Genomic DNA, 27,224 nt, shown 5'->3' on the forward strand with positions numbered 1-27,224 from the left:
CACTGTTACTCATCTCATTTTCATGGTCAAATTGTCCCCAATATGTTAGTCCTCTAAGGGGTGAGGCCAGAACATGGTTTTATACCCACCAATGGGGGCCAGAACAGAACATGGTTTTATACCCACCAATGGGGGCCAGACAGAATTTCAATTCTCGTCTCATTTCAAATCAATTCGTAACAGTGCAAAAAAAATTTAGAAGTAACAGACATAACTTTTCAGATATTCAGATTTCAGAGTTTTCATACTGACACAGCAGAATCAAGAAATTCGAAGCACAGACGAAAACACATAATCGATCAAAATTTTAAAATAAAACATGCTGATTTTTCGAAAATAAGGACACACCAACATGTATGTCATGTTATTGATATCAAGGTTTAAAAATACAAACGAAGTACATAACAAAAGCCTACTTACACTTGATTTTTATACAAAGTTCTTTCTTGAAATTTCGGCAGCACTACGGCACAACTCCAACAAATACTGTCTTCAGTTGGGCAGCACTTTGACACGGGTAGCAACTCTGGACTGCACGAAATCTTTCCTTCCTTTTCTTCCTTTACTTCGGCCGTGCCTTGTGAGGGTGAGGGGAAACCGAAATTTTTGGAGAGTGAGGGGAAAGGGAAAAAACCGAAATTTCTCAAGGCTTTTTGGTACACTTTTCTATCATCCTTGAGTTGGTATTTATAGAAGAAAAAGGACCTTCCACATAGCTCCTCTTGGCCGAAATCTTGCCCTCCAAGAATGGGTTAAATGTGATCATGATGTGGGTACAAAGTTTCATGCATTAAAATCCAAAATCCCATGCATTCTTCAAGTTTTAGATTAGTCATGAATGTGGCTCAAAATCTCATGCAGTCCTTAAATGTGACCTTGATTTTCTAAAGAGTCATTTCCTGCATCATCAATATGTCCTAACCCTTAGCTTCTCCCGCAGCTTCTTCATGGGTTAACGCAAAGGTTATTTCTTGCATACTTAATTTGTCCAAGCCTTTAGCTCATCTTTTAGCTCCCTTTTTGGTCTTGTTAGGACAAGCTTGGTTGAGCTGCTTTGAGCTAAAAGATCGAGTCCTTGAGCTGGGGTTTTACTCTTCTCGTGACAATACTTCGATGGATGTGGTTACTTGCAGCTCGGCTTCCGGTTGAGCTCATTCCCGAGATTTGAAGTTACTTCCACGAGTTACTAGCTGAAAATTAGAATGAAAGTATTTTGATCTTAGATTAAGCTAAATTTTAAGCTCGTATATTTCTTACCTTATTTACTTGGGATCGTAAAATCTCGGGTTCTCACATCCCTCCCTCCTTATTAAAAGTTTCGTCCCCGAAACTTGCATTAGCTTGATCATTCAAATTGGTGAGGGTATTGTGACAGCATCTTCTCCTTGAGTTCCCAAGTTGCCTCTCTTTCAGTATGATTTGACCACTGTACCTTGACATAAGGTATTGTCCTGTGCCTCAATACTTGATCTTTTGTGTCCACTATTCAAATAGGGACTTCTTCATATTTGAGTTCTTCGTTGAGGTTTCCTTCAATCATCAGTGGTGCAACTTTGAGTACATGACTCGAGTCTGGGACATACTTCCTCAGTTGTGAGATGTGGAAAACGTTATGTATCCTGGCCATGTCTGGTGGTAACGCTAATCGGTAGGCTAAGGTTCCCACTTTCTCCAGTATCTCGAACGGTCCCACATACCTTGGATTTAGCTTTCCGGATTTACTAAACCGAACTACTCCCTTCATGGGAGAGACCTTAACGTAAGCTTTCTCACCAATTTCCAACTGTAAGGGTCTTCTCTTCAGATCGGCCCAGCTCTTCTGCCTATCTTGGGCTGCCTTGAGTCTCTCCTTGATTATGACGAATTTATCAACGGTTAACTGAATAAATTCTGGTCTGGTAACAGCTCTTTCTCAGACCTCATCCCAATATAGAGGCGACCTACACTTCCTTCCATACAATGCCTCTTACGGAGCCATCTCGATGCTACTGTGATAGTTGTTGTTATAGGAGAATTCTATCAGGGGTAACTGTTCACTCCAGTTCCCAGGAAAATCCAGAGCACATGCCCTCAGCATATCGTCGAGGGTTTGAATTGTCCTTTCAGTTTGGCCATCGGTCTGGGGATGATAGGCCGTGCTGAGAGTGACATTGGTTCCCATAGCCTTTTGGAAACTTTTCCAAAATCTTTACAAAAATCTCGGATTTCGGTCAGACAGTATACTCGCTGAAACTCCTTGTAGCCTCACTATGTTGTCCACATACAAAGTGGCTAATTTATCCAAATTATAATTCATTCGTACTGGCAAGAAATGGGCGGACTTGGTCAATCTGTCAATGATCACCCAGATCCCATCGTGACCCTGTCGTGATCGTGGTAGTCCTACTACGAAATCCATGGAGATGTTATCCCACTTCCATTCTGGTATCTCCAATGGCTGTAAAAGTCCTCCAGGCCTTTGATGTTCCGCATTGACTTGTTGACAGACTAAACACTTAGCAACAAAGACATCTACATCTTTCTTCATACCATTCCACCAGTAATTATTTTTCAAATCCCGGTACATCTTGGTGCTTCCTGGATGTACTGAAAATCTCGATTTATGTGCCTCGGCCATCACTTCTTCTCGAATTCTATCGACGTTTGGCACATACAATCGTCCTTTCATCCAGAGTATTCCATTTTCATCAATTTGAAATTCTGGAGCTTTTCCTTCTTGGATTTGTTCTTTAATTTTAAGGATGGGGGTGTCTTGACTCTGCTTCAATTTGATGGTCTCTCAGAGATTTGGTTGCACTAATAGGGAATTTAAGTTCACCTTCCCAGGGTTCCTTCGACTCAACGCATCTGCCACCTTATTTGCCTTACCCGGATGGTAATTAATTGACAAATCATAGTCCTTGAGAAGGTCCATCCACCTTCTTTGCCTCATATTTAATTCCTTTTGAGTGAAAATGTACTTGAGGCTCTGGTAATCAGTAAAAACTTCGCATTTTACTCCATAAAGATAGTGCCTCCAGATTTTAAGCGCAAATACTACTGCGGCTAACTCCAAGTCATGAGTGGGGTAATTCTGCTCATATGGTTTCAATTGCCGTGAGGCATAAGCGATTACCTGACCCTCTTGCATAAGCACACACCCCAATCCTTCCTTTGATGCGTCGCTGTATACAGTGAAATTCTTACCTTCCTCGGGAAGAATGAGTACTGGTATGGATGCGAGTTTTGTCTTTAGGGTTTCGAAACTCTTTTCACAAGCTTCATTACAAATGAATTTCGAATTTTTCTGAGTAAGTTTGGTGAGTGGAATGGCTATTGAAGAAAATCCTTCCACAAATTTTCTATAGTAGCCTGGTAATCCCAGAAAACTTCTTACTTCAGTCACTGTCTTTGGTTGTGGTCAATCCTTGATTGCCTCTACCTTCTTAGGGTCTACTGACACTCCTAATTCAGAAATTATATGCCCTAAGAACGCCACACTTTTTAACTAAAATTCACATTTCTTGAATTTGGCGTATAGTTTCTTTTCTCGAAGTGTCTGCAAAGTGAGACGCAGATGCTCTTTGTGTTCTTCTTCACTTGTTGAGTACACAAGGATATCATCTATAAAGACAACCACAAACTTGTCGAGATATGGTTTGAATACCCGATTCATCAGGTCCATGAATGCTGCAGGAGCATTTGTTAGACCAAAATGCATTACCGTGAATTCGTAATGTCCATATCTTGTCCTAAAAGCAGTTTTAGGGATGTCTTCCTCTTTGACCTTTAACTGATGGTAACAAGATCTCAGATCTAGTTTTGAGAAGACCTTGGCTCCCTTTAACTGATCGAAAAGATCATCTATTCTTGGGAGTGGGTACTTATTCTTTATGGTGATCTTGTTCAACTCCCGGTAGTCGATGCATAGCCTCATGCTTCTGTCCTTTTTCTGTACAAAAAGCACTGGGGCTCCCCATGGGGATGCACTGGGGCGAATCTGCTTTTTGTCTAATAATTCCTGCAGTTGCTCCTTTAGCTCCTTTAATTCAGCTGGAGCCATTCGGTATGGTGCCTTTGATATAGGTGCAGCACCAGGGACCAAATTGATTTCAAATTCTACTTCCCTATCTGGTATCTCTCCCGGTAGTTCCTCGAGGAAAACGTCTGGAAATTCTTGAACAATCGGTATAGCTTCCATCTTTGGAATTTCTTCTCCCTTGACTTCATTGATCATTGCCAGATAAATCTCTTCTCCTCCTTTTATGGCTTTCCAGGCTTGTGAGGCAGATAACAGAGATTTCCTTTCTTTGGACTTCCCATGGTATATGACTTCCTCCTTAGTCGAAGTCTGAAGTCTAATATCTTTCTTTTGATAGTCTACCATGGCATGGTTTTTAGCTAACCAGTCCATTCCAAGGATGATGTCAAACTCAACCATATTGAGTTGAATTAATTCCACTTCAAAAGTTTGATTGCTGATACAAATTTTACAGTTTCGATACACTTTGTGTGTTTCAATTGTTTTGCTGGCAGGTGTTGCTACTCTTAACGGTTCACTAAAAATATCATGCTCAAGTTTAAGCTTTTTAGCAAATCTTTTAGATACAAATGAATGTGTGGCACCAAAATCAAACAAAGCATATGCAGGCATTTTATTGAGTAAGATGGTACCTGCCACCACTTCATTGGTGTTATCAGCTTCCTCTTGGGTTATTGCATAAACCCGAGCATTAGTCTTGTTTTCATGTTGCTTGCTGGGCCCTATCCCTTTGTCCTTGTTGTCAGGACAATCTTTAATTCTATGACCCACCTTTCCGCACTTAAAACAAGCACCTGTCTTCCGATAACATTCTCCAACATGTTTCTGTCGACATGTATCACACCACTTTCCTTCGGTGTTACCAGCACTGCCAGAATTTCCTTTGAAAGACCCACCTGAATAATTTGGTTTCTTAAACTTGAGACCATTCTGACTAGACTGACTGCTCATCGGTCTTTTGTTCTTGTTTTCTTCCTCGCGTCGCTTGATATCAGTTTCTGCGCTCATTGCAGTGCCCATCAGATCCGCAAAATTGTTTGGCTTGAATACCGCCAATGCTGACTGAATTCGACTGTTGAGTCCCTTTTTGAAACGATGCATTTTTAACGTCTCATCCGACATGATCGTTGGGACATAGGTTCCTAGATCTTTGAACCGGGAAGTGTATTCCGATATTGAGATGTCCGGAGCCTGTTTGAAATTATCGAACTCACTCAACTTCTGTAGTCGAAACTCAGCTGGATAATATTGTTTCAAAAATTCTCTCTTAAAAATCTGCCATGTGATTTCTTCCACTTCTGCCAAGGATGGCGACACAATTTCCCACCATTTCCTAGCTCGGTCTTCCAAAAACGGTGTTACAACCTCTACTCTCAGTTCTTCATGTATCTCCAATAAATGTAGTTGTGTTTCGACGTTCTTGAGCCAGTTGTGGCTGACCTCTGGGTCTGGGTTCCCATCAAAAGTTGGAACTCGATTCCTTTTGAGAGATTCGTAATGGTACTTAATCCCACGCGGTTGCGGTTCAGGTGGTGGTTGGATGGCGTTAGCTAATGGGTTCACGAATCCTTGCAACGTCGCAGCTACGATAGTGGCTATTGCCATCATATCCTCTTGACTGAGATTCACTCTTGGTGGTGGTGGTGTTGGGTTTTCATCTTGGTTGGCGCCACGAGGAATACGGTTGTTTCGGGGTGGTCTACCTGCCATTTCCTATAAACATGTATTTTATTAATTTGTTTGCCACAATATTTAATCAAAGAAATAATTTCATTAAATTGTAAAATTTTTCATACAACCAAATATTTTTCAAAATGATTAATCAAATATTTCTAGATACAATCGAAGCCTATTCTAGAACTTTCTCTCCCTACTCGTCTATTACTTCTCCGTCTCCTACTGCCTCGTTAATTTCTTCCTCCACAGGGTTCTCTTCCAGTTGTTCTATGAGTTCTTCCATATTGACCATCTCATTTTGTAGGTGCTCAATGTAATTCTGCAGTTGTGTGTTGTGGTGATCGAGGTTGTTTACTTGATCCTGTAGTTCTTGTATTGTTGATTGGCTCACTTTTTCATCTATTTCTTGCTCTTCAATCCGCTCCTGAAGACGACGTTGGGTTTTGAGAAGACTATTTTCCCGAATTTCGAGCGTAAAAATCCTATCTTGCACTTTCTTCAACTCCTGCTTGGTGATCTCGTGCTGACGCTCTGACTCTAGATGATAAGCCGCGTAACGTCTAACGTCTTCGCGTAGTTACTTCTCTTCCAATCTAGCCTCACGAAGATCCTCCATCATGCACACGTTATTTCCGTCCAACTGATAGTTATCTCTCTCAAGTTTATCATTCTTTTCTTTCAGTGTTTTAATTTCTGACTCTTTTCCTGAAGTTGTTTCTGAAGTTCATTTATAATGCTTTGAAAGTCCATGTTGGTTTCCTATAAAAACATTTAAATAAGATACTCATCCATTCTTAAATATGCAATAAGATAGTAGAAAGTTTAAAAATAGTTTGGTACACATATTATTTTCTTAGTCACAAGTTTACTACAATCCAGATACTTTATTATAATGCTAATCTAATTGATCATCTCTCCGCCATCGCTGACGCTGGCACTGTCGTCTCCGGCCACCTCCATCGGTGCTACCTCCTCTTCCTCCATGTTCTCTTTTATCAAATGTAGGTAGTTATTCTGATCCTGAAGTCTATCCATAGCGCTGTGGAGCTTTGAAATGTACCGATCCTCCCTGGTGTTGTACTCCTCCTGGCGCTGACGGGCCTGAGCAGCACGTCCACGCTCTATCTCTACTCTCTCCAATAAATCCCTGTTAAGTGCAACTAAGCGTGTGATGCGAACGGAATCGGTCGGTATTTGCAACAGCTGGCTCTCCGCCAAGTCCAGATGATGAGTCAATCGCTGTACATCAGTCCCAAGTATGTGTCTAACCTCACTAAGCTCTTGTTTCTCCAATATTTCCTTGGCTAGTTGCGCTTTCAAAGTCGCGATCTCCCTAGTCTGATTATCAATCGTGAGCTGACGCATGCGAAGGGCAGCCTGAGCGCGAGTACGTGGAGCAGCCATTTCCTAGGATAAAAATTGAAAGCAAAGCATCAGAATCGTATAAAGGATAGAAAGGCACAAATAGTAGAAACAAAGTTGTCGTGGAAAATTTTTCGATACTCAGAGTTTGTGGAATGATCGAAGGGATAGATCTTTGAAGTCTATTCGAAATTTAGGAAACAGATTAAAGTTAGACTTCAAGAACGGGTGAAAGTTGGACTCAAATTGGGATGCACTAGGCTTTTGCTTTGTCAAATTTTGTCTGTCAAAATCCCAGCAGGATTATGAACCTGGTTGCTCTGATACCACTTAAATGTCACGCCCCGAGTCCGAAGCATCGGTGACATCCGGCATTGTTTAACAATTAAATGGAAAACAATAAAGCCTCGTATCAAATCAAACCAGTCTTTTTCATAAATAAAATATTGTCTTACAATGACAATGGAATAAAATACATCAGAGTTTCAAATAGCGGAAACGAAAGAAAAGTAAAATCTTGAGTTCTGATCTTGATATCCGGTTCACCAACCCCAGAAAGCATCTTGCCCTTCCTCATCCAATTGCTCCTCATTTTTATCTGAAATTTGTAAGGGGTGAGTGTTTTGGGAAACACTCAGCAAGTGGGGGTCGATCGATTCCAAAGATACATATAAAACTTAGTTTTCTTAAAACGTTCTTTTAACAGATTTTCAAAACTTAATATTCTTAACTTATCAGGACAGAGACAAATCGAATAACTGACAGAATTCATCAGATGATTCAGAACAATTCAGAAACAGATTAACTCAATTCAGAACGGAACATATCTAAACAGACAGAACACTGTTACTCATCTCATTTCCATGGTCAAATTGTCCCCAATATGTTAGTCCTCTAAGGGGTGAGGCCAGAACATGGTTTTATACCCACCAATGGGGGCCAGACAGAATTTCAATTCTCGTCTCATTTCAAATCAATTCATAACAGTGCAAACAGAATTCAGAAGTAACAGACAAAACTTTTCAGATATTCAGATTTCAGAGTTTTCATACTGACAGAGCAGAATCAAGAAATTCGAAGCACAGACGAAAACACATAATCGATCGAAATTTTAAAATAAAACATGCTGATTTTTCGAAAATAAGGACAAACCAACATGTATGTCATGTTATTGATATCAAGGTTTAAAAATACAAACGAAGTACATAACAAAAGCCCACTTACACTTGATTTGTATACAAAGTTCTTTTTTGAAATTTCGACAGCACTACGACAAAACTCCAACAAATACTGTCTTCAGTTGGGCAGCACTTTGACACGGGTAGCAACTCTGGACTGCACGAAATCTTTCCTTCCTTTTCTTCCTTTACTTCGGCCGTGCCTTGTGAGGGTGAGGGGAAAGGGAAAAAATCGAAATTTCTCAAGGCTTTTTGGTACACTTTTCTATCATCCTTGAGTTGGTATTTATAGAAGAAAAAGGACCTTCCACCTAGCTCCTCTTGGCCGAAATCTTGCCCTCCAAGAATGGGTTAAATGTGATCATGATGTAGGTACAAAGTTTCATGCATGAAAATCCAAAATCCCATGCATTCTTCAAGTTCTAGATTAGTCATGAATGTGGCTCAAAATCTCATGCACTCCTTAAATGTGACCTTGATTTTCTAAAGAGTCATTTCCTGCATCATCAATATGTCCTAACCCTTAGCTTCTCCCGCAGCTCCTTCATGGGTTAACGCAAAGGTTATTTCTTGCATACTTAATTTGTCCAAGCCTTTAGCTCATCTTTTAGCTCCCTTTTTGGTCTTGTTAGGACAAGCTTGGTTGAGCTGCTTTGAGCTGAAAGATCGAGTCCTTGAGCTGGGGTTTTACTCTTCTCGTGACAATACTTCGATGGATGTGGTTACTTGCAGCTCGACTTTCGGTTGAGCTCATTCTCGAGCTTTGAAGTTACTTCCACGAGTTACTAGCTGAAAATCTAAGTTCATATTTAAGTTTTATAATTAGAATGAAAGTATTTTGATCTTAGATTAAGCTAAGTTTTAAGCTCGTATATTTCTTACCTTATTTACTTGGGATCGTAAAATCTCGGGTTCTCACAGATAAGCTATGCAACAGAACTCCTGGTTTCTTCCTTTTTGCTTTCACCTGTTGGAAATTTAAACATCTAGATACAAAATCTGCAATGTCTGATTTCATCTGTTTCCACCAAAACTGTTTCTTCATATCATTGTACATTTTTCTGCCACCAGGATGAATACTGAAACGACTACATTGTGCTTCTGTCAAAATCTGCTGTTTCAAGTCTGAAACATCTGGCACAACAAGACGATTATTCATGTATAACACATTATCACGAACCTGATATTCTGATTGATGCCCTGATCTGACCATCATAATCGAATTCTGAATATTCTGATCAATTTTCTGTGCTTCTTTAATTCGAAAAATCAACTCTGGTTCAACTTGAATAGTATAGAGTCTCAGAGGTTGACAATCTGTCTCAAATACTAATCCAGAAAGACAGCAGCAATCTTTAATCAAATTCGAAACACCAATCGTCGATAGGGATAAAGAACATACCTTTTGACTCTGTGCATCAGCTGCTGCATTTGATTTCCCCGAATAATATTTGATTTCACAATCAAAATCTTTCAATAAATAAAGCCATCTACGTTGTCTCATATTCAGTTCTGACTGTGAAAATAGATATTTCAAACTCTTGTGATCAGAATAAATTTCAAATTTCTCACCATATAGATAGTGTCGCCAGATCTTCAATGCAAATACGATGGCAGCTAATTCAAGATCATGAATCGGGTAGCGAGTCTCATGTGATTTCAATTGTCTCGAGGCATAAGCAATAACATGTCCTCGCTGCATCAAAACACAACCTATTCTTCTGTGAGAAGCATCACAATAAACAACAAAATTACCAGTACCTTACGGAATAGTCAATACCGGAGCGCTGGTTAATCTCTTTTTCAACTCTAGAAAACTGGATTCACACGCCTCTGACCAAACAAAAGGGTCATTCTTCTGAGTCAACTGAGTAATCGGCTTAGCAATACTGGAAAAATCTTTAATTAATCGACGATAGTATCCTGCTAAACCCATAAAACTGCGTATCTCTGGCACTGATGTTGGTCTAGGCCAACTGATCACAGCCTCAACTTTGCTAGGGTCAATAGAAATACCATCTCCAGATATAATGTGCCCCAAAAATACAACTTGTCTCAGCCAAAACTCACATTTCGATAGCTTGGCATACAGTTTCTCAGCTCTCATGGTTCCAAATACAATTCTCAGATGCTTAGTATGATCAATCAAATTCTTTGAATAAATCAGAATATCTTCAATAAAGATAATCACAAAATCATCAAGATATTTCTGAAATATATGGTTCATCAAACCCATAAATACAGCTGGAGCATTCGTTAAACAAAACAGCATGACTATAAATTCATAGTGGCCATACCTGGTTCAAAAAGCTGTCTTCGATATATCAGAATCTCTGACTCTCAATTGATGATATCCAGATCTCAGATCGATCTTGGAATAAACAGAAGAACCCTGCAACTGATCGAATAAATCATCAATACGAGGCAAAGGATATTTATTCTTTATCGTAGCCTTGTTCAATTGCCGAAAATCAATGCAGAGTCTCATTGAACCGTCTTTCTTTCTGACAAACAGTACTGGAGCGCCCCAAGGAAAAAACTCGGTCTGATGTAACCCTTGGCTAGTAAATTTTATAGCTGCTCTTTCAATTCTTTCAATTCAATCGGTGCCATTCTGTATGGAGTTTTAGAAATAAGTACTGTACCTGGTATCAATTCAATGCTGAAGTCTATTTCTCGTATTGGAGGCAAACCTGGAATCTCATCTGGAAATACGTCAGCAAACTCACATACCATTGGAAAATCTGCAAATGAAGGGCTCGACTTCAGTACATCTACTGAATACACAAGGAACCCCTCTGCTCTTTTCTGTAATAATCGAGTCATAGACAAAGCAGATATCAAAGAAATTCGAGCTCTGGAACCCTTACCGTAAAATTTCCATTCATCAGCCATCTCAGGTCTGAATCTTATAATTTTTTGGAAACAATATACAGTAGCTCTGTACTTGATCAGCATATCAATACCGATAATGCAGTCAAAATCAGACAAAACGAGTACAATACAATCTAACTCTATCTCATTACTATCATACTGCAGCATACAATGTCTAACAGACTTCACTGATATAAGACCTCTCACCAAAGGTGAAGAGACAGATACTACAGTAGATAAAGACTCAACAAACAAATCATGTACCAATGCAAATCGCTCAGAGATAAAAGTATGGGATGCACCCATATCTATCAACATATAAGCAGAGTAACCACAAAGAGAATAGTTACCTGCAACAACATCATCAGGTGCTTCCTGGGCCTGTTCCTTAGTCAATGCAAACACTCTGGCCTGCTGTCTCGGAGGTTGGCTAACAGTCTGGCTTCCTCCTGACCTCGGCTGTGACTGCGTAGTAGGTGGCTGGAAGGAGTGAACAGCAGATGATCGTCTATCAGCCTGAGCCACAAATCCAGATGATTCTGCTCCCTGGGATCGTTGAGAACCTCGCTGTGGACAGACTCTGGCAAAATGTCCTTGCTGTCGGCAGATATTGCAACTACCAAACACTCCTTGGCATTGCTCTGTGGGATGTCTTCCTCCACATGTTCTGCAATAGACCCCTGTATAACTCTGGTTCTGTCGTGAACCACTGGAACTAGATGAACTACTACCAGACTTCTTAAACTGTTTCCCTCGGGCTTTCAAATTATCTTTCTTTCCACTGCTGCCACCACCACTATAAAATCTGGGAGGTGGTTGGTGGAACTGGGCTGAAGGTTGTGGCTGTTTCGGTGTTGGAACAACATACGAAGTTCCTCGCTATCTAATCAAGCCTGCTTCAGCTCCTTTTACTCTATTCAAGGAATCGGCAAAATTATTTGGTCGACCTGCATTTACCAGTGTAAAAATATCTGGATTCAATCCATTGATGAACTGATCAGCCACGGCTTCATCGTTCTCAGCAACATGAGGAGCAAATATTAGCAAGGTAGAGAATTTGGCCACATATTCTTCAATATTCAGATGACCCTGTCTCAAGTTAGCAAACTCTGCACCCTTGTCTTTTCTGTACGATACTGGGAAGAATCGTTGATAAAATTCAGCTTTAAAGATCTTCCAAGTAATAACTGTACATCGGTGCTCTAAAGCTCTTTTGGTTGTGAGCCACCAGCTTTTTGCAACCTCGTGTAACTGGTGCCCAATCAGTGTGACTCTATGCTCATCTGTATAAACAAGTGAATGAAACAACATCTCAATATCATCAAGCCAACTCTCGCAATCGATAGAATTCTCAGTGCCTTTCAAAGTCGGTGGTTTGAATGACTGAAATCTCTTCAGCAATGTTTCCATAGGTGTCGATGTAACATCCATTGGGTTGTTTGATGTACTACCCTGTTATGGGGTTCTTCGAGGAGGCATATATGATTATCAAAATGGTTAGTAACCAAATATAACAAATCTTGTCTTAGTCCTACTCTGATCATCATACCTCTGATCAAGAATCGGTTGTGATTCATTCTTTCAATAATACACGTTTCCAATCAAATAAGATAATCAGGTATACATGTATTTTCAAAGCAGTAAAACATGCTAGCATCACAAAAACAGGAAAGAAAACTCAATCTACCCCGCTCACTCGCTTATATTCCAGTCTAAGGAACATACAGCTACAGCTCTGATACCACCTGGTGTGGGGACCCGGACGCTAACTCATTCTTTTCAATCATCATTAGGATTAAATGGATCCATTAAATAAACTGGGTCGCAAATTTTTATTTTTTTTAAATGTTGAACACCTTATAAACAAGTGTACAAATTTCTACGACAAGTTAGGTCCCATCTTATTTAATTACAAAATCAAGTGCAATATCTACAACATGATCAAACGTACAAGTCTTGTACAAAAGAAAGTCATAACAAACTAATGTTTATCAACTACATGTCATGTGTTGAACAGCAGCTCTACTTCTAAGCCCGGATCACCACTCTATTCTCGATCTATCAAGCTCTTCTCGACCCTGATCCTGTCCCACCTGTTGTCATGCACATATACAAACACAACAACAGCCGGATAACTTCGGTGAGAAACATATTTCCCAGTATAAACAACGTATACATGCATTTCATATAAACATATATAAAAGCATATAACATTTGTAAAACAATATGCATCGTAGTCTACGAAAACATAAATTGATTCAAAGCCATAAATCAAACTCTTTAACTCTTCGACTCGACTCTTATCTAGGGATCCCGGTTTGAACAAGAACGTAACAAATCTCCCACCTACTCTTCCCAGCTAAATGGTGGTACATTCTTATTCCCAGAATTTGGCTCACTATATCGAATCTATACAATAGGAGTCGATCTTCTCCTAAGCACATCGATATAAGCCAAACGTCTAGTGACTTGGCACCTCTGCCAAAGACTCAAATGCATGCTTTGCTATAACTCAATAGACTAAGCATATCAATCTCAAGAATTGCAAATACATCAAGCAATAACAATATAGTATGTGGTTTTGGGAAACTCAAGCTATCTCTTACTCGAGTTATCTCTCCCGTTTTAACATTGATTTATACCTTTCTTTTTGTAGTTCTTGGTTGATAATATCAATCTGGCTTTGTTAGTTCTTCGAAGCCTTCAATACCAAAACTGGAATGACATTTCGGGAACTACAATATCAACATACACCTCAAAGCAAGACATGATTTGATCAATTTCAATCTAATTCTGTTTCGACGGCATAACAGCGCAATCTCGATATATCCGGAAACTCAGACATCAACAGATACAAATCACAACTCATAATTAATCGCAATTTCAACCTACAATTCAAGATCTGTACAAACTCATTCAATATAGGCTGAAAATTGATAACAATTGCATACACTGTCCGTTCTCCGATCTGGTTTCGATTATATGATTACCATAATATAAAGAACACATAATATCAGTCAAATTATGATTTCTTCAATACCCAATTTTCAAACCATACAGAAAAGTAATAAAACTTACATCTCTTTGAAGCTCTTGACGAGAAAAGCACGTAACTAAACTCAGATTGAAAATCAGACGGCCGGATCTTGCACCACCAAAATTCTAGAATCTAAGAGAAAGCTTAAGAATTTCCATGGAGTTCTCGGTTCCTTAGCTGCAACTTCAGAAGTAGGGGTGAAAATTGAAGTTTATACATGTTCCATTGCATGGCAAGACAAGTGGCAACTTCTTATAGATCACTGCTCGCGCATATGCGCGCTCGGTCTTCGCGCATATGCGCGAGACCTACCGTCTCGGCACATGACAAATCCATCTGCTCGCACATATGCGCGCCTCTTCTCGCGCATATGCGCGAGACTTATTGTCTCGGCAATATTGAAATGCACCAGCTCGCGCATATGCGCGCCCCGTCTCGCGCATATGCGCGAGGTCTTCTGCCTCGACATTTGCTGTTCGCGCATATGCACGCCTCATCTCCCCGCATGTGCGCGAGGTTTGCTGGACTCCTCACACACAATATCACATATTCTCCCAAATCTTTCTCGGAGTTGTCCTTCTATAATCATATCAATTCATAAATCAATAATCTCATATTAAAATGATATAATCTCGGGCAATACAACAAATGTATCCGCATGTATGCTATTTTTTCCATTCAAAATTTAAAGTAAACATTTTAATTTTGTATTGTGGAAAATTATAAAAAAAACTTAGAAAAGTATTTCTATTTTAAGAATCAATTTCATTCATGATCAATCAACATAATACAATAATTAATAAATATAATTTTAATATCTTTCAAATTTATACAAAAACAATGATATATAAGCAAAATATAGCCTCAAATTGTTGACGAAAATGCCATGTATGTACATGCAAAAATAATCATTTAAATTTTCCTGAAATGTATTCCATTATTATTTTCTCATTTTCATAAGTACATTAACTATTGGTATATAATTCTATGTAGGACATGAAAAATTCTAACTCCAACTCTTACATCATTGAAATGCGACAAATGCTGACACATAACGAATGTGAAAAAATGCATTATATGACCCAAAAACGACGACGATCTTACCTTGCTCGACGTCGAACAAATTATCAAATTACAATAGTGGATTTGACTTCCTCCATTTATACTTCAAACCAGCATTGCATAATATGTAGTTCAAAAAATATTTGCATGGTGTATAAGTGATACTTTTATTGTGTGCTAGATGCACAACACACTTCCAATATGCATATATTGTTCGACAGATCAACAAATAAATTGGAGATTGACACATCGTACCAGACGATGATCAATGAATGAGGATGCAAGGAGCATGGAATTGGCTCTCCGTCGTGGACATTATCGAATTAGACAAGATAATGAGAGATCATCAATTCCAGATGAGTCTAATTTTGGTAATAGTGATTTTGTTGCGCCAACTACAATGATTCAAGAATCAACTCATTACATCGGTGAAAATCGTAAGTATCTTCTACAATATTTTGAATTATATCCAAAATGTAATGTTAAACAATACTTTCTTGGCAAAACAATCATTTATTTTATTTGATGTATTGTACAAAACATCCTAAATAGTTCTCATTCTCAAGTACTACTACAACTACCAAGTTAAAAAACTTCACATCTATTGTTCATGAAAGTTGTTGATGTGATGACAGTGTGACAAACATGTCGCTCAGAGCCAATATCTTTTCATAATTTGACATCAAATTTCGATTGTGGAAGTACTAACACACATCTATCATTGCCAAATTTTATTCATCAAGGTATTCTACTATATGAAAATAAATTGTCCATGCAATATATATGTTTCATACATTTATCCATTATCAATGGGTTTTGATGGATCGGTTCAGGCACCTTTGAAGGTGCTTCAAACAAAATATTCTCAATGAGATGCAATAGCTCGTGTTCTAAGAATGTAAACACCGATGCATTAGATCAATTTTGATTTTAAACCAAGTGGAAATACTCGAAATAATTCTTCGTTAAGAAAATTAATCAGTTTAAAGCTTTTAACTTGTGTAAACTGAAACAAGGGGGATCGGTTCTTGCATATATCAGTTCAGTTATGGTGAGAACTGAACTAATAACAGTTTGAACTGATCAAATCAGTTTTAAAATGAAAGTTAAACAGTTAAATACAAGATATATGTTTATGGATGTTCAGAGACTTCAACTGCTCCTACGTCACCCCTTCTACCACCTCGGGTAGGTTCCACTAGAAGACTTTGATTTATACAAAGATTTGTATAAATCTACTCATCTTAGGACTTACCCTACTGTTTAACTGTTCTCCAAGCCTAGACTGAAGGTGAACACCTTGCAGCCAACACTTGTTTAACGTCTATGTATCAAAGACAACATACACAAGTTTATTTTCTTTGTGCAAGACTCACTTTTCCTACTTTTGTGTGGCCTAGATTTGATCTGCAGGATCTGAGGCAGAGGTTTCCGTTGCTTGATTTGGGCGTACGATTATATTATAATATAAGGATTTTCGTAGCTTCGGAGAATCGATCTTAATTTCTTGAAATTGGGAAAAAAGTCTTCTACAAGTGTTCTCAGTCAAATGGACATCTTTCACTGGACAAAAGATTTTCTTCAGTGCGCACAGTTGGATTCCATTGAATAAGCTTGTCGTGTTCTGCAAACTGATTGATTCTAAACTGATGTTCTGAACTGATCAGTTAAACTGATCTTGAACTAGTTTGGTGAAATCAGTTGGCTCGTCAGCTGAACTGATTTCGCTGCTTCAGTTGAACTGGTCAACTGGACTCTTCATTAGTTGAGCTCTTCATCAGCTGGCCAGACTTCTGAAGGTCTTCTACTGAACTGTGTATCAGTTGAACTGGTCCAGTTTGGGCGATCAGTTGACGCTTTCAGTTTTCGTCTCGATAGATTCGGTTTTAGCTCGATAATTGATCAGTTTAAATCCTGATCAGTTCCAGTTTCAGAACACTTGAGTAAAATAATTTGAAACAAAATAACAAGTTTTGTGAATATCAAAGTCAAAATTACGAACATGAAATGTTCTAACATTCTTTTTTTTTTTTGTAATCACAAAACTTTAGCAATTAAAATGATTTAAAAAATTTAAATTTTAAAATTTAACTGATTCTCCTCCTTTGTGAGAATAAAAAACATTTAAAACGATGAAAATGAATTTTTCAATTCGAGGGATAAAAAGCTCCCCCTCAAGAATTGAATTTAAAAACGAGTTTAAAACGAATTTAAAACATTTTTTAGCTTGAGGGATCATTTTAAAGAAAAATCCCCCTCAAGAATTGAATTAAAACTTCCCCTTAAAAATATAATCACTTACGCGTTTTAATGAAGTTTTAGCAACATTTAACATTCAAGCAGTTTAGGCAACACAATAATTGAAAATATCAGTTCAGTTACATTCAAACCAACTGGATAAACATGATATTTATTTAATCAAATAAGCGTCCTTTGTATTATTCATTAATAACACCAACAAGTGTAAGAGAAATGCTATTACACTAGCAAATATTAAACAACATAAAATATTAGTTGTTTATACATAATAGAACTGAGTGTGCCAATAACTGGTTGTCTTGAATGCTTTGAAATGCTGCATCGATTTTGAGTCTCTTTTTGCCAGAAGAGTAGTTAATTTTCCTTGGACTTGATCTCTGTGCTGGCTAACTGGTCGAGCTGACTCAAACTGAACTCAACTGATGCTGAACCACATTGATCATCTACTATGATCTGATATGGCAGTTAAGCGAAGATATACTGCTGATTATTAAGCTCTACTTTAATCATCCAGCATTTCAGCTTAGCTGGGTTTCTTCTGTTGATCAGCTGAACAGGTAGGCTGGAAACTGAAATCTTGTCCACCGATCAGTTAAGCCGTTCTGCTGTCAGTTGAACTCAAAACCCTGAAAGTTGCTAAATTGGACGAAATTCGGCCTTAGTGATCCGACGGTGGTGAGTGGAAGGGCCGTCTGATAGGCTCATAATAGTTGGCATTTTTTGTTGTCATATCTCTCATTGTTACCACTTTCAACGTGCTTAATTGACACATTTTTGTGTGATTTTATTGTAGAATAAAGTTTTTTGTTCATGCGATAAATCTGGGCTAAAAAAGGTGATTTTATATCACAATTAAAGTTGCCGATATGATCTTTATGGAAGACTTGAATAGAATAATTCAGAAGTAGTTTTTGGATAAGCCTTGATCACGCCTTGTGACAGCTCCTCTGCTGCTTAGTGAGAATTGAGGAATTTTCTTATCATGGAATAAATATAAGATAGAGTTTTTTATGGAAAAACTCTATATTCTTTGAGGATATTTTTTAATTATCTTTTAATTTTAGTGATTAGGTTATTATTTTAGATTATTGGGCCTTTTATATTTGTGGACCCAAAATTTCCTTTTTGCCTACATAAAACCAAACGTGAGTAGTGAAGGGAGGCGACACAAGAAGATTGAAAAAGAAAGAATTCTCCAACCTCTTCTCTAATAATTCACGTAGAGAGAAGGAAAAAAAGTGGCTCAAGGACTTTCTTTCCAACTCTCTCCACACCTTTAGGCTAAGTTTTATTTTTGATTCAAGGGATATTTTTACTATTTTGATTTATCACTGTGAGGCTTTTTGCACTTTAATTTAATATTTTTGTTTTGTTCAAGTATTTGTTGATTTATATTTAATTTTATGAAAGTTGTATCTCGATTAATCTGACAATTTAATTCGATATATAATTTTCTATTGCTATCTATGAATTCAGTGATCCGTAATTGTCATGATCGATTGGTACATGAGAACCGATAGATTAGGTGTGTTGTGGTATTATAGCATATTTAATCTAAATAAATCAACAAAACTCGATCTATCAATTGCAGCTATCTCGATTGTTAGATTTTAGGATTAACTGTTTTCACAAAATGAAAATGCTATTTTTAATTAATATGGAACGCTATCGTGTCCAGTTAATTATTGATAAATTTTGACTGGATGCTGGGTTTGGTCAATTAAATTAGGAAAACGCAAGGATTTTAGCGGCTATCCCTATAATTCTAAGGTTAATTACTTGTAACTGCATGAATAAATAATATGTTAGTCGATGAACAGTGATACAATTGAATAGTAAAAATCCCTTGAATCGAGCTTGGTAATATTAATTTATATTTCATTAGTTATTCATCTTGATTAGTTATTTCTTCTTGAATGTTAAATTTAGTTAGTATTTTATTAAATTCATATAAAAAAACCCCTATTTTATTTACATTTTACTCGAAAGAAATCATTCTCTGTTCCCTGTGGATTCGACCCTACTCACCATTACACACATTTTACTTAGAGAGTAGGAATTTAAATTTGGTGGCTCAACGACAGCACACCAAATTTTGGCGCCGTTGCCGGGGAACGGTGCAAGGTTAGTTTTTTTCGAGTTTTGTTATTATTATTTTTTTATGTCTCATTCTTCTTATACAGGTCATTCATCAAGAAAAGAAGAATTTGAGAATTTTTTGTTATGAAATACTTCGAGATGTTTCATCGACAAGTATTCACAAGTTTTTCACAACAAACCGAAGAGCCATTCTATGCAGCGTGGGAGAGATTCAATAATTTAGCAATAACATTCAGGAATCATGAATTTTCTAACTATGTTCTTATTCGAATTTTCCTTAAAGGTTTGGATGCACTTACACGAAGATGGGTATTTAATGGAGCACTAACAACTGGTAGTCCACTACTTAGACGACGTGAAGACATTGTGATATATTTGCTAAATGATATGGTCGAATTTGACTACCATCAGTATTGGGATACTTCGTTGCAGAGTTGGAGCCACCAATACACTCCAGAAATTAGACAATCTGATTTTACAGACCAACCTTTTGAGCATCAAGAAGATGAGGGATATAGTCTTGAAATAATCATAAGTTGATTGAATGATATGGTAAACAAGCGCGTGGCATTGAATGAGGAAACAGTTGAGCCTCAGTCTTAAGAAGTTTTGGAAGAAATATCACATGAAGATGAGGCACCAATGAAGTTGAGAGATGAACAAGCTCCTGAGACTATCGATTTGAGTTCGTCGATAATATTATCATACATACATCTAGGAGATCCTTGTCTTTCTCCATTGCCGATTTCAACATATTTTGTTCTTCAAGAGCCAACGATGATACTCTCATCTCATGTCTATTATTTAAAGTCACGTTTTGTTGAGAAGACGAGCTTACATTGCATACATCAAGCCAAACTTGAGGGCACATAGAACCAAGACCCATATATGATGTCATATGACACGTACTTTGGGCGTCAGCCGCTATTTGAATGAGTGCTTTTGAGGGTCAAGCTGATGACTAAAAATCAAGAGCTTTTGGGAGGCACCCCAAATTTTTTGTTCTTATTGTTTGTAATTTCTTTTATTTTTATTTTTTTAATAGTACAATTTTTTTTACCTTTATGCAGAAGATGTCTTCTAACAAGGCGTGATCACGCCTTATAAGAATATCATTTCTGCACCAAAAAAAAATATTTCCTAAACACACTAGATGTTTTCTAACAAGGCGTGATCACGCCCTGTGAGAAAACATCTTCTGATTTTGAAAAAAAATGAATTTACGTTTCATTTATCTAATCCTATTTGTTCTCACCCCTTTCACATCTTCTCTCAGCAGCTTCTATCATCGATCCACCATTTCCCCCGCCACAGCAATAGAAAGCTTTGCTCTACGATGCCCAAAAATTTTCAGGGGAGTTCTCTAAATTCCCTTGTGTTTTTACTGTCTATGTTGTGCATCTACTTTTTGCGTCATTAAGGACATTGCCACATCTAGGTGTAGAGGGGGTATATAGCCTTATTTCTCGTTTCAATTTCTATTTTCCTCATTTTTTTTCATATTTAATTGAAATAAAAAAACAAACAAAAAAAAACATGGTAGAGTGAAGTTGTTTGATCCATAAAGCATTTAGTGTTTATTCGTTATCTCTCTCATTTGAATCTTGAATGTCTCTGATGCGAGTCTATGAAAAAACTGATGATTTCTTTGTGTGCAACTGATTTTGCATTCTTACTGCTACATTTATGGGTAGTTGCTCTTGATGATGTGTTGAAATGATAATTGTATGGGGTCTAGCACACATACCGCTTTCTTTGATGAGCTTTGAGCCTATGAGCAAACATTATATCATGCTCCATTTTATTTGATTGTGTGTTAGTCATACATTGTTGATTTTTCTGGAACTTGCATTGTTATATATGTCTTTGTTGATACCTTGTGATGGATTAGGTACATAAACAAAGTAAAGGGCATTAGGTCCAAGCCGTTTTTTTTTCGCATCATCAGTGACGTTCTTTTTGAGCCTACCCTGATTCATTTACCCCTAGTGAGCCAAGTTCGAGCTTGAGCCTATTTGTAACCACGTTACAAGGATGATAAATCCCTTTTGTTGGTTATTCCTCTATTTGAACCTTGAATTGAAGAATCATACAAACTCGCATTTAGCATCGCTATGAGCCAATAAAGTGCAAATTGTTAAGATCAAGTGATTCATGCTTGAAGTCGTTGTCTCAAAAACTTCTTATGCAAAAAAAATGAAAAAATATATATATAAGAAAAAAAGAGAAAAAAGGGGAGTGAGAAGGAAAATAAGAGCAACGAAGGGAAAAAAAATGCTCTTGGATGATATAATGAAATTGAAGATGTTATTGTTAGATGGATGCAATTCTCTTTCTGGAAAGTGTGTATTGTGTATGTGTTCTTCAGTTCCATAAACCTTTGTACTTCTTTCCTACCTTACCTCTAGCCACAGTACAACCCATTTATAGCCTTTGTTTGTACGTTTCAATTTATTCACTTGGTGTAGGATGTGATATATTTGGAAGCTTATGGTAAAAATTTTCAGTTTTTTGACATGAGAGATCCTTGATGCATACCTAGACACTTACGAGTGAAATGAACGAATCCTGTAAGGAGTGTTTGGACTCTATGCATTTTTATTTCTAAACATTTGGATCGAAGCAATTGCTCATGATGTTGGCAGTCAGATGTCCAACAATTAAATTTCTTTGATGCATGAAAAAAATATTTTACGGACAAGTAAATGAAGCAGAAAGAGGATAATGAGTTGAGATATTGAATTGAACTCTTTTATGCTTGAGGACAAGCATGGTTTAGGCGTGGGACCGTCGCTCAACCTATTACATGAATATGATATCCATCTAGTGTGATGTATGGAATATATGACAAAGGTGGAGTATTTCTATGGATCGGTCATATAGGCCCGAGTTGGACATCCAATTGCTTTGATTTGAATTATCCGGAGAATTCAATGCCTTATGTATATAGAAAATATAAAAAAGATGGCCAATCAAACCTATTTATTTCTCGATTCAATAGAAGCTCAACGAGGTGAATAGGGTCCCCAAAATAACAAGATATATGGAAAAAGCAAGTCTGATTATGCCTATTCCTAATCCTAAATGGAATGCAACGACGTAGGAGATCCATATGTAAACATAGTATCTATTTAGATACGTTCGTTCAAAAAAATCCAGAGTTGAGAGAAGTGGCTACAATGTTAATTGAAGATTCAAAAATCTTCTCTCTTTCCACGGTAAGCTCATATAAATTTTTAAGAGGATTTTGAAATCCATTTTAAATAAAATTTTGAAACATATTTTTAAATATCATCTTTCAAATGTCCTTCTTAGAACAATTAGCTCTGATACCAATTGATGGATCGGCTCGGGCACCTTTGAAGGTGCTTCAAACACAATATTCTCAATGAGCTGCAATAACTCGTGTTCTAAGAATGTAAACACCGATGAATTAGATCGAGTTTGGTTTTAAACCAAGCGGAAAATACTCGAAATAATTCTTCGTTAAGAAAGCTAATCATTTTAAAAATTTTAACTTGTTAAACTGAATAACTGAAATAAGGGAGATCAATTCTTGCATATATCCGTTTAGTTATGGTGAGAACTGAACTGATAACAGCAGGAACTGATCAAATCAGTTTTAAAACGAAAGTTAAGCAGTTAAATACACAAGATATGTTTATGAATGTTCGGAGACTTCAACTCCTCCTACGTCACCTCTTCTACCACCTGGAGTAGGTTTTATTAGAAGGCTTTGATTTATACAAAGATTTGTACAAATCCACTCAGCTTAGGACTTACCCTACTGCCTAACTGAACAACTAGCCTAGACTGAAGGCAGCGCCTTCCAGCCAACACTTGTTTAACGTCTATGTGTCAAAGAGTAGACATACACAAGTTTGTTGTCTTTGTGCAAGACTCACTCAACTATTCAATTAGCTCAATTTTCTGTATATGTGAGTGATTGTGTGAGTGTGTGTGTGAGAGCTTAACTATGAATAAAACACAAAAGTGTTCTCACACACTGAGAATTTGCTTCTAAACTAAGCAGTTGATACATAATAGAACTGAATGTGCCAATAACTTGTTGCCTTGAATGCTTTGAAATGCTGCATCGATTTTGAGTCTCTTTTTGCTAGAAGAGCAGCTAATTTGCCTTGGACTATATCTCTGTGCTGGCTAACTGGTTGAGCTGACTCAAACTAGACTCAACTTGTAGAGCCCAAATCAGTACACGTATATTCAATGTATTTATTAAATTGTCAAATTATTTATTTAAGTTTAAAAATGATTTATAGCGATGCATGACCTATTTAAATTGCATTATTTTAACTATTTATGTTTATGTGATGCACGTTAAATGTTTTCTTGAGTTTCATCTTTCAGGCGATTATTCGATGCGGGATCGAGGAAAAGAGACCGACGACGATTCTTGCAATTTTAAAAATTGGGGCATTTTAAATTTATTATTTAATTTTTAGCATTTTAAAAGCTTAATTTAATTATTAAGTGATTTTATAAGTTGTAAACTTTTAAAGTTTAGCAAGTGTGCATTTCATTTTAAATTAAGAGATTGTTATTTAATGTTAGAGGAATGTTAGTATTTTAATTAATTGTGTATTATTAATTAAACACATTATAATATGAATCTAGCCAGCCACTATGCGTTCCAAAAACCAATCCCGAGAGTACGCTTGAAGATGTTGAATGTTGCCCTTCATCCAACCAATGAAAGCTTGGAAACAAGGCTCGAAGGGTTCGAGTTGCATCACAATCAAGTAGAGAATGAATTGGAAGCTTGCGATTTAGCGCGTTGGGGGGAGGGCCAAAGGAACATTCTTCAAGCATATTTGTGAACGACCGAGGCTACACAGACGTGTACACGGACCTGTACACGGGGTCCGTGTCCCTTACATTCGAGCATATGAAATCCAGAGCCTACACGGACCCCCTTCCGGACCTGTACACGGGGTCCGTGTCCTTTACGACTTGGAGAGAAGATTTTTCCTAAATTAGAGATTTAATTATTTTGGCAAGTAGATTTGATATCTTTAAATATGCAATTTTCTGTATTTAGGTTTTCGTTACCTATATTTAAGCTAGAATACCATGTAAACTTTTAACTTTTGTTCATTATTGATTTGATATCAAATTGTGAGATTTTCTCTCAAACACACTTCGGTGTTTTCAAAATCGAACTTTCAAAGGTGGATTCTTTTGTAGTTCGTCTATCGATTTTCTCGAGGGTTGCCAAGGACGGGTTCTTTGGAGGTTCTCTTGAACGCGATTGTTTCTACCGTTGATTAATTGTTGCTAGACCGCGTGATCTAGAGGCGATTATCACACCTATCGATTACTTGTTTCAAAGATCGGGACAAATCTAAGATCTCGTGGGCGGGATCGCATCACATTATTTTCCCTAATTCACACCTATACTCATGCACACACTCTCCTTCACACACACCTACACGTAAAACACACACACACACATAATTCTTTACACTCTATTTCAGATTTTTGAGAGAGAAAACCTAGGGTTCTAAGATCTAGAACAGTCGCCCCTCTCCTCTGATTTTTCCCAGCGATTTTCTTTGGATTTCTTCAAGGACAATAGTGCCACGTTCGTCCCGGATCGTCTCTCGCATCCTTCCCGCTTCGGTGTCATTGTTTCGGTAACGTTAAAGATTTAAAGACATGTATATTCTTTTGTTTCTGCATCGATCTTGTCATAGTAATAATTTTGATGTTTATTGTATGAAAACCATGTGAATGTTATGCAAACATTTGAGCAAAAATGGTTGGATCGATTTTGAAACGTTTTTGGATCTCAAAACTCAAAGTTTGCTGTCATTTTAAATACTGCGACTTTTCATTCAATTTTTTGGAAAACTTTCAACTTATAAAACGTAGAACGTTTTGATACCTTCGATTTGACAGTAAATTCGAAATATTTGGATAAGAAATGAGTGAGTTATGATCGTTTTCGTGGGACTGCTCAAACTGCGATTTTCTGAAAATATGTTCTTGAAGTTTTATGGTTGCAGGCTTCATTGGGGATCTATGGGTGATCGCTGCTGTGTTTAAGTATATCGAGAATGATGTTGGGGTGATTGTTGGTGTTTCGTTTCGTGTCATTAGGCTCTTTGTCGAATTAGAACTCGTAGGAATGGTTTTAGCGCCAAGTGTCGTATTCACGGATTTGTAGTGTTGCTTATGATGCATCGTTTTAGAAATTTTGGGACATTTTGTGGAGTCGGGTAAGTGCCATAGTGTCCTAGGATGAGTCTCAAGGCATTGTTCATTGTCTATGTAATCGTAATTGGAGAACTTAAGGTTCTAAGTCGCGGAGTCCAGCGCGCTCGGCGCCCGAGCGCTACCTTCACTGTCGAGGAAATAATTTTCGTGGGCTCGACTGCTTGAGCGATAATATGTTACCGTCCGAGCGCAGCCCTAGCTGAAAAAAAAAGTTTGGTTTCCACTTCTTTTCAAGTTCAAATAGTGAGTTCATGTCTTTTATTGTCGGGAAATGTTCACACATCACTTTAGAGATTTTTTTGGGGTTCGATGTCATGGGTTAGTACGATGATTTAACGAGGTCAAGTCCCGAGTGATCTAGAATGTCATAAACTATTTTTGTACTTCAGGTGGTGAGCACGAGTACCTACGTCTAAGCTATGTAAGTTAAGGGTTTGAACGCATGTTAGTATGTTCAGTAGTGGCCCCAAGCGAGATCCAACGAATCCCTCAATGCCATATAAGTATGTTCGACGTGCAAAAGAAAATATTTTTAAGTTTTTGAGGTATGCTAAATGTCTTGTGACCAAATTTATGCATGGAATTGGAAAGCGGTAAATCATGACCTAGGGAGCAATCCACCCCGGTAAAGCATGACCGGGTTTAGATCAGGATTGGAAAGCGGTAAAGCATGACCAGGGACCAATCCACCCGTTAAATCATGAACGGGGATCTCATGTATGTGGCAGTGGATCTTCCCTGTCAGCCTAGTACTGTGGTTTTCTGATCAGGCGTTTTATGCATGAGTCACTTGCTTTGAAACATATCTCTACGCAAAATGATGAAATTCATGTATGTTCAAGTATGTATGTTGCAAGCATTGTTTCAGAAAAGTTTCACGTTATGGCACGTCAATATTATGTAAGTGAGTTTAAGCTTTTACACGCATGTTCAAGTATCAAGTATGTACGCTCTATTTTAAAGATTGCATGTGGTTTTACTACGTAATACTTGTTATGTCCAGTTTATACATGTTGAGTCTTTAGACTCACTAGACTTGATCGATGCAGGTGAGGATGAATTTGAGGAGACGAGGGGTGCGGACCAGTGAGCTGGCTTGGACTGAGTGGGAGGCTAAACCCGAGGACCGCCCATGTTTTTTTAAGATTTCACGCACAAAAATTTTTTTTACTCTGATTTCATGTTTTGGGTTACGAGGTTTAAACAAGTATTTTTAGCAAACTCTATTCACGATCTTATTATTGCAACTAGTTTTGGATGAACTGTTTATTTTAAATCGAAATTTGAGAGTTTATTTCTCATGTAAGAAAATTTTTATTTTTCCGCAAATTTCAAGTAGTTAAAAAGTATGGCACGTTACAGTTGGTATCAGAGCGGTGTTCTTGTATAGGGTTACACCTACTACCAGTCGCGAGAA

Source organism: Primulina tabacum, chromosome 2 (assembly GCF_025594145.1).
Source record: "Primulina tabacum isolate GXHZ01 chromosome 2, ASM2559414v2, whole genome shotgun sequence".
Classification (NCBI taxonomy): Eukaryota; Viridiplantae; Streptophyta; class Magnoliopsida; order Lamiales; family Gesneriaceae; genus Primulina; species Primulina tabacum.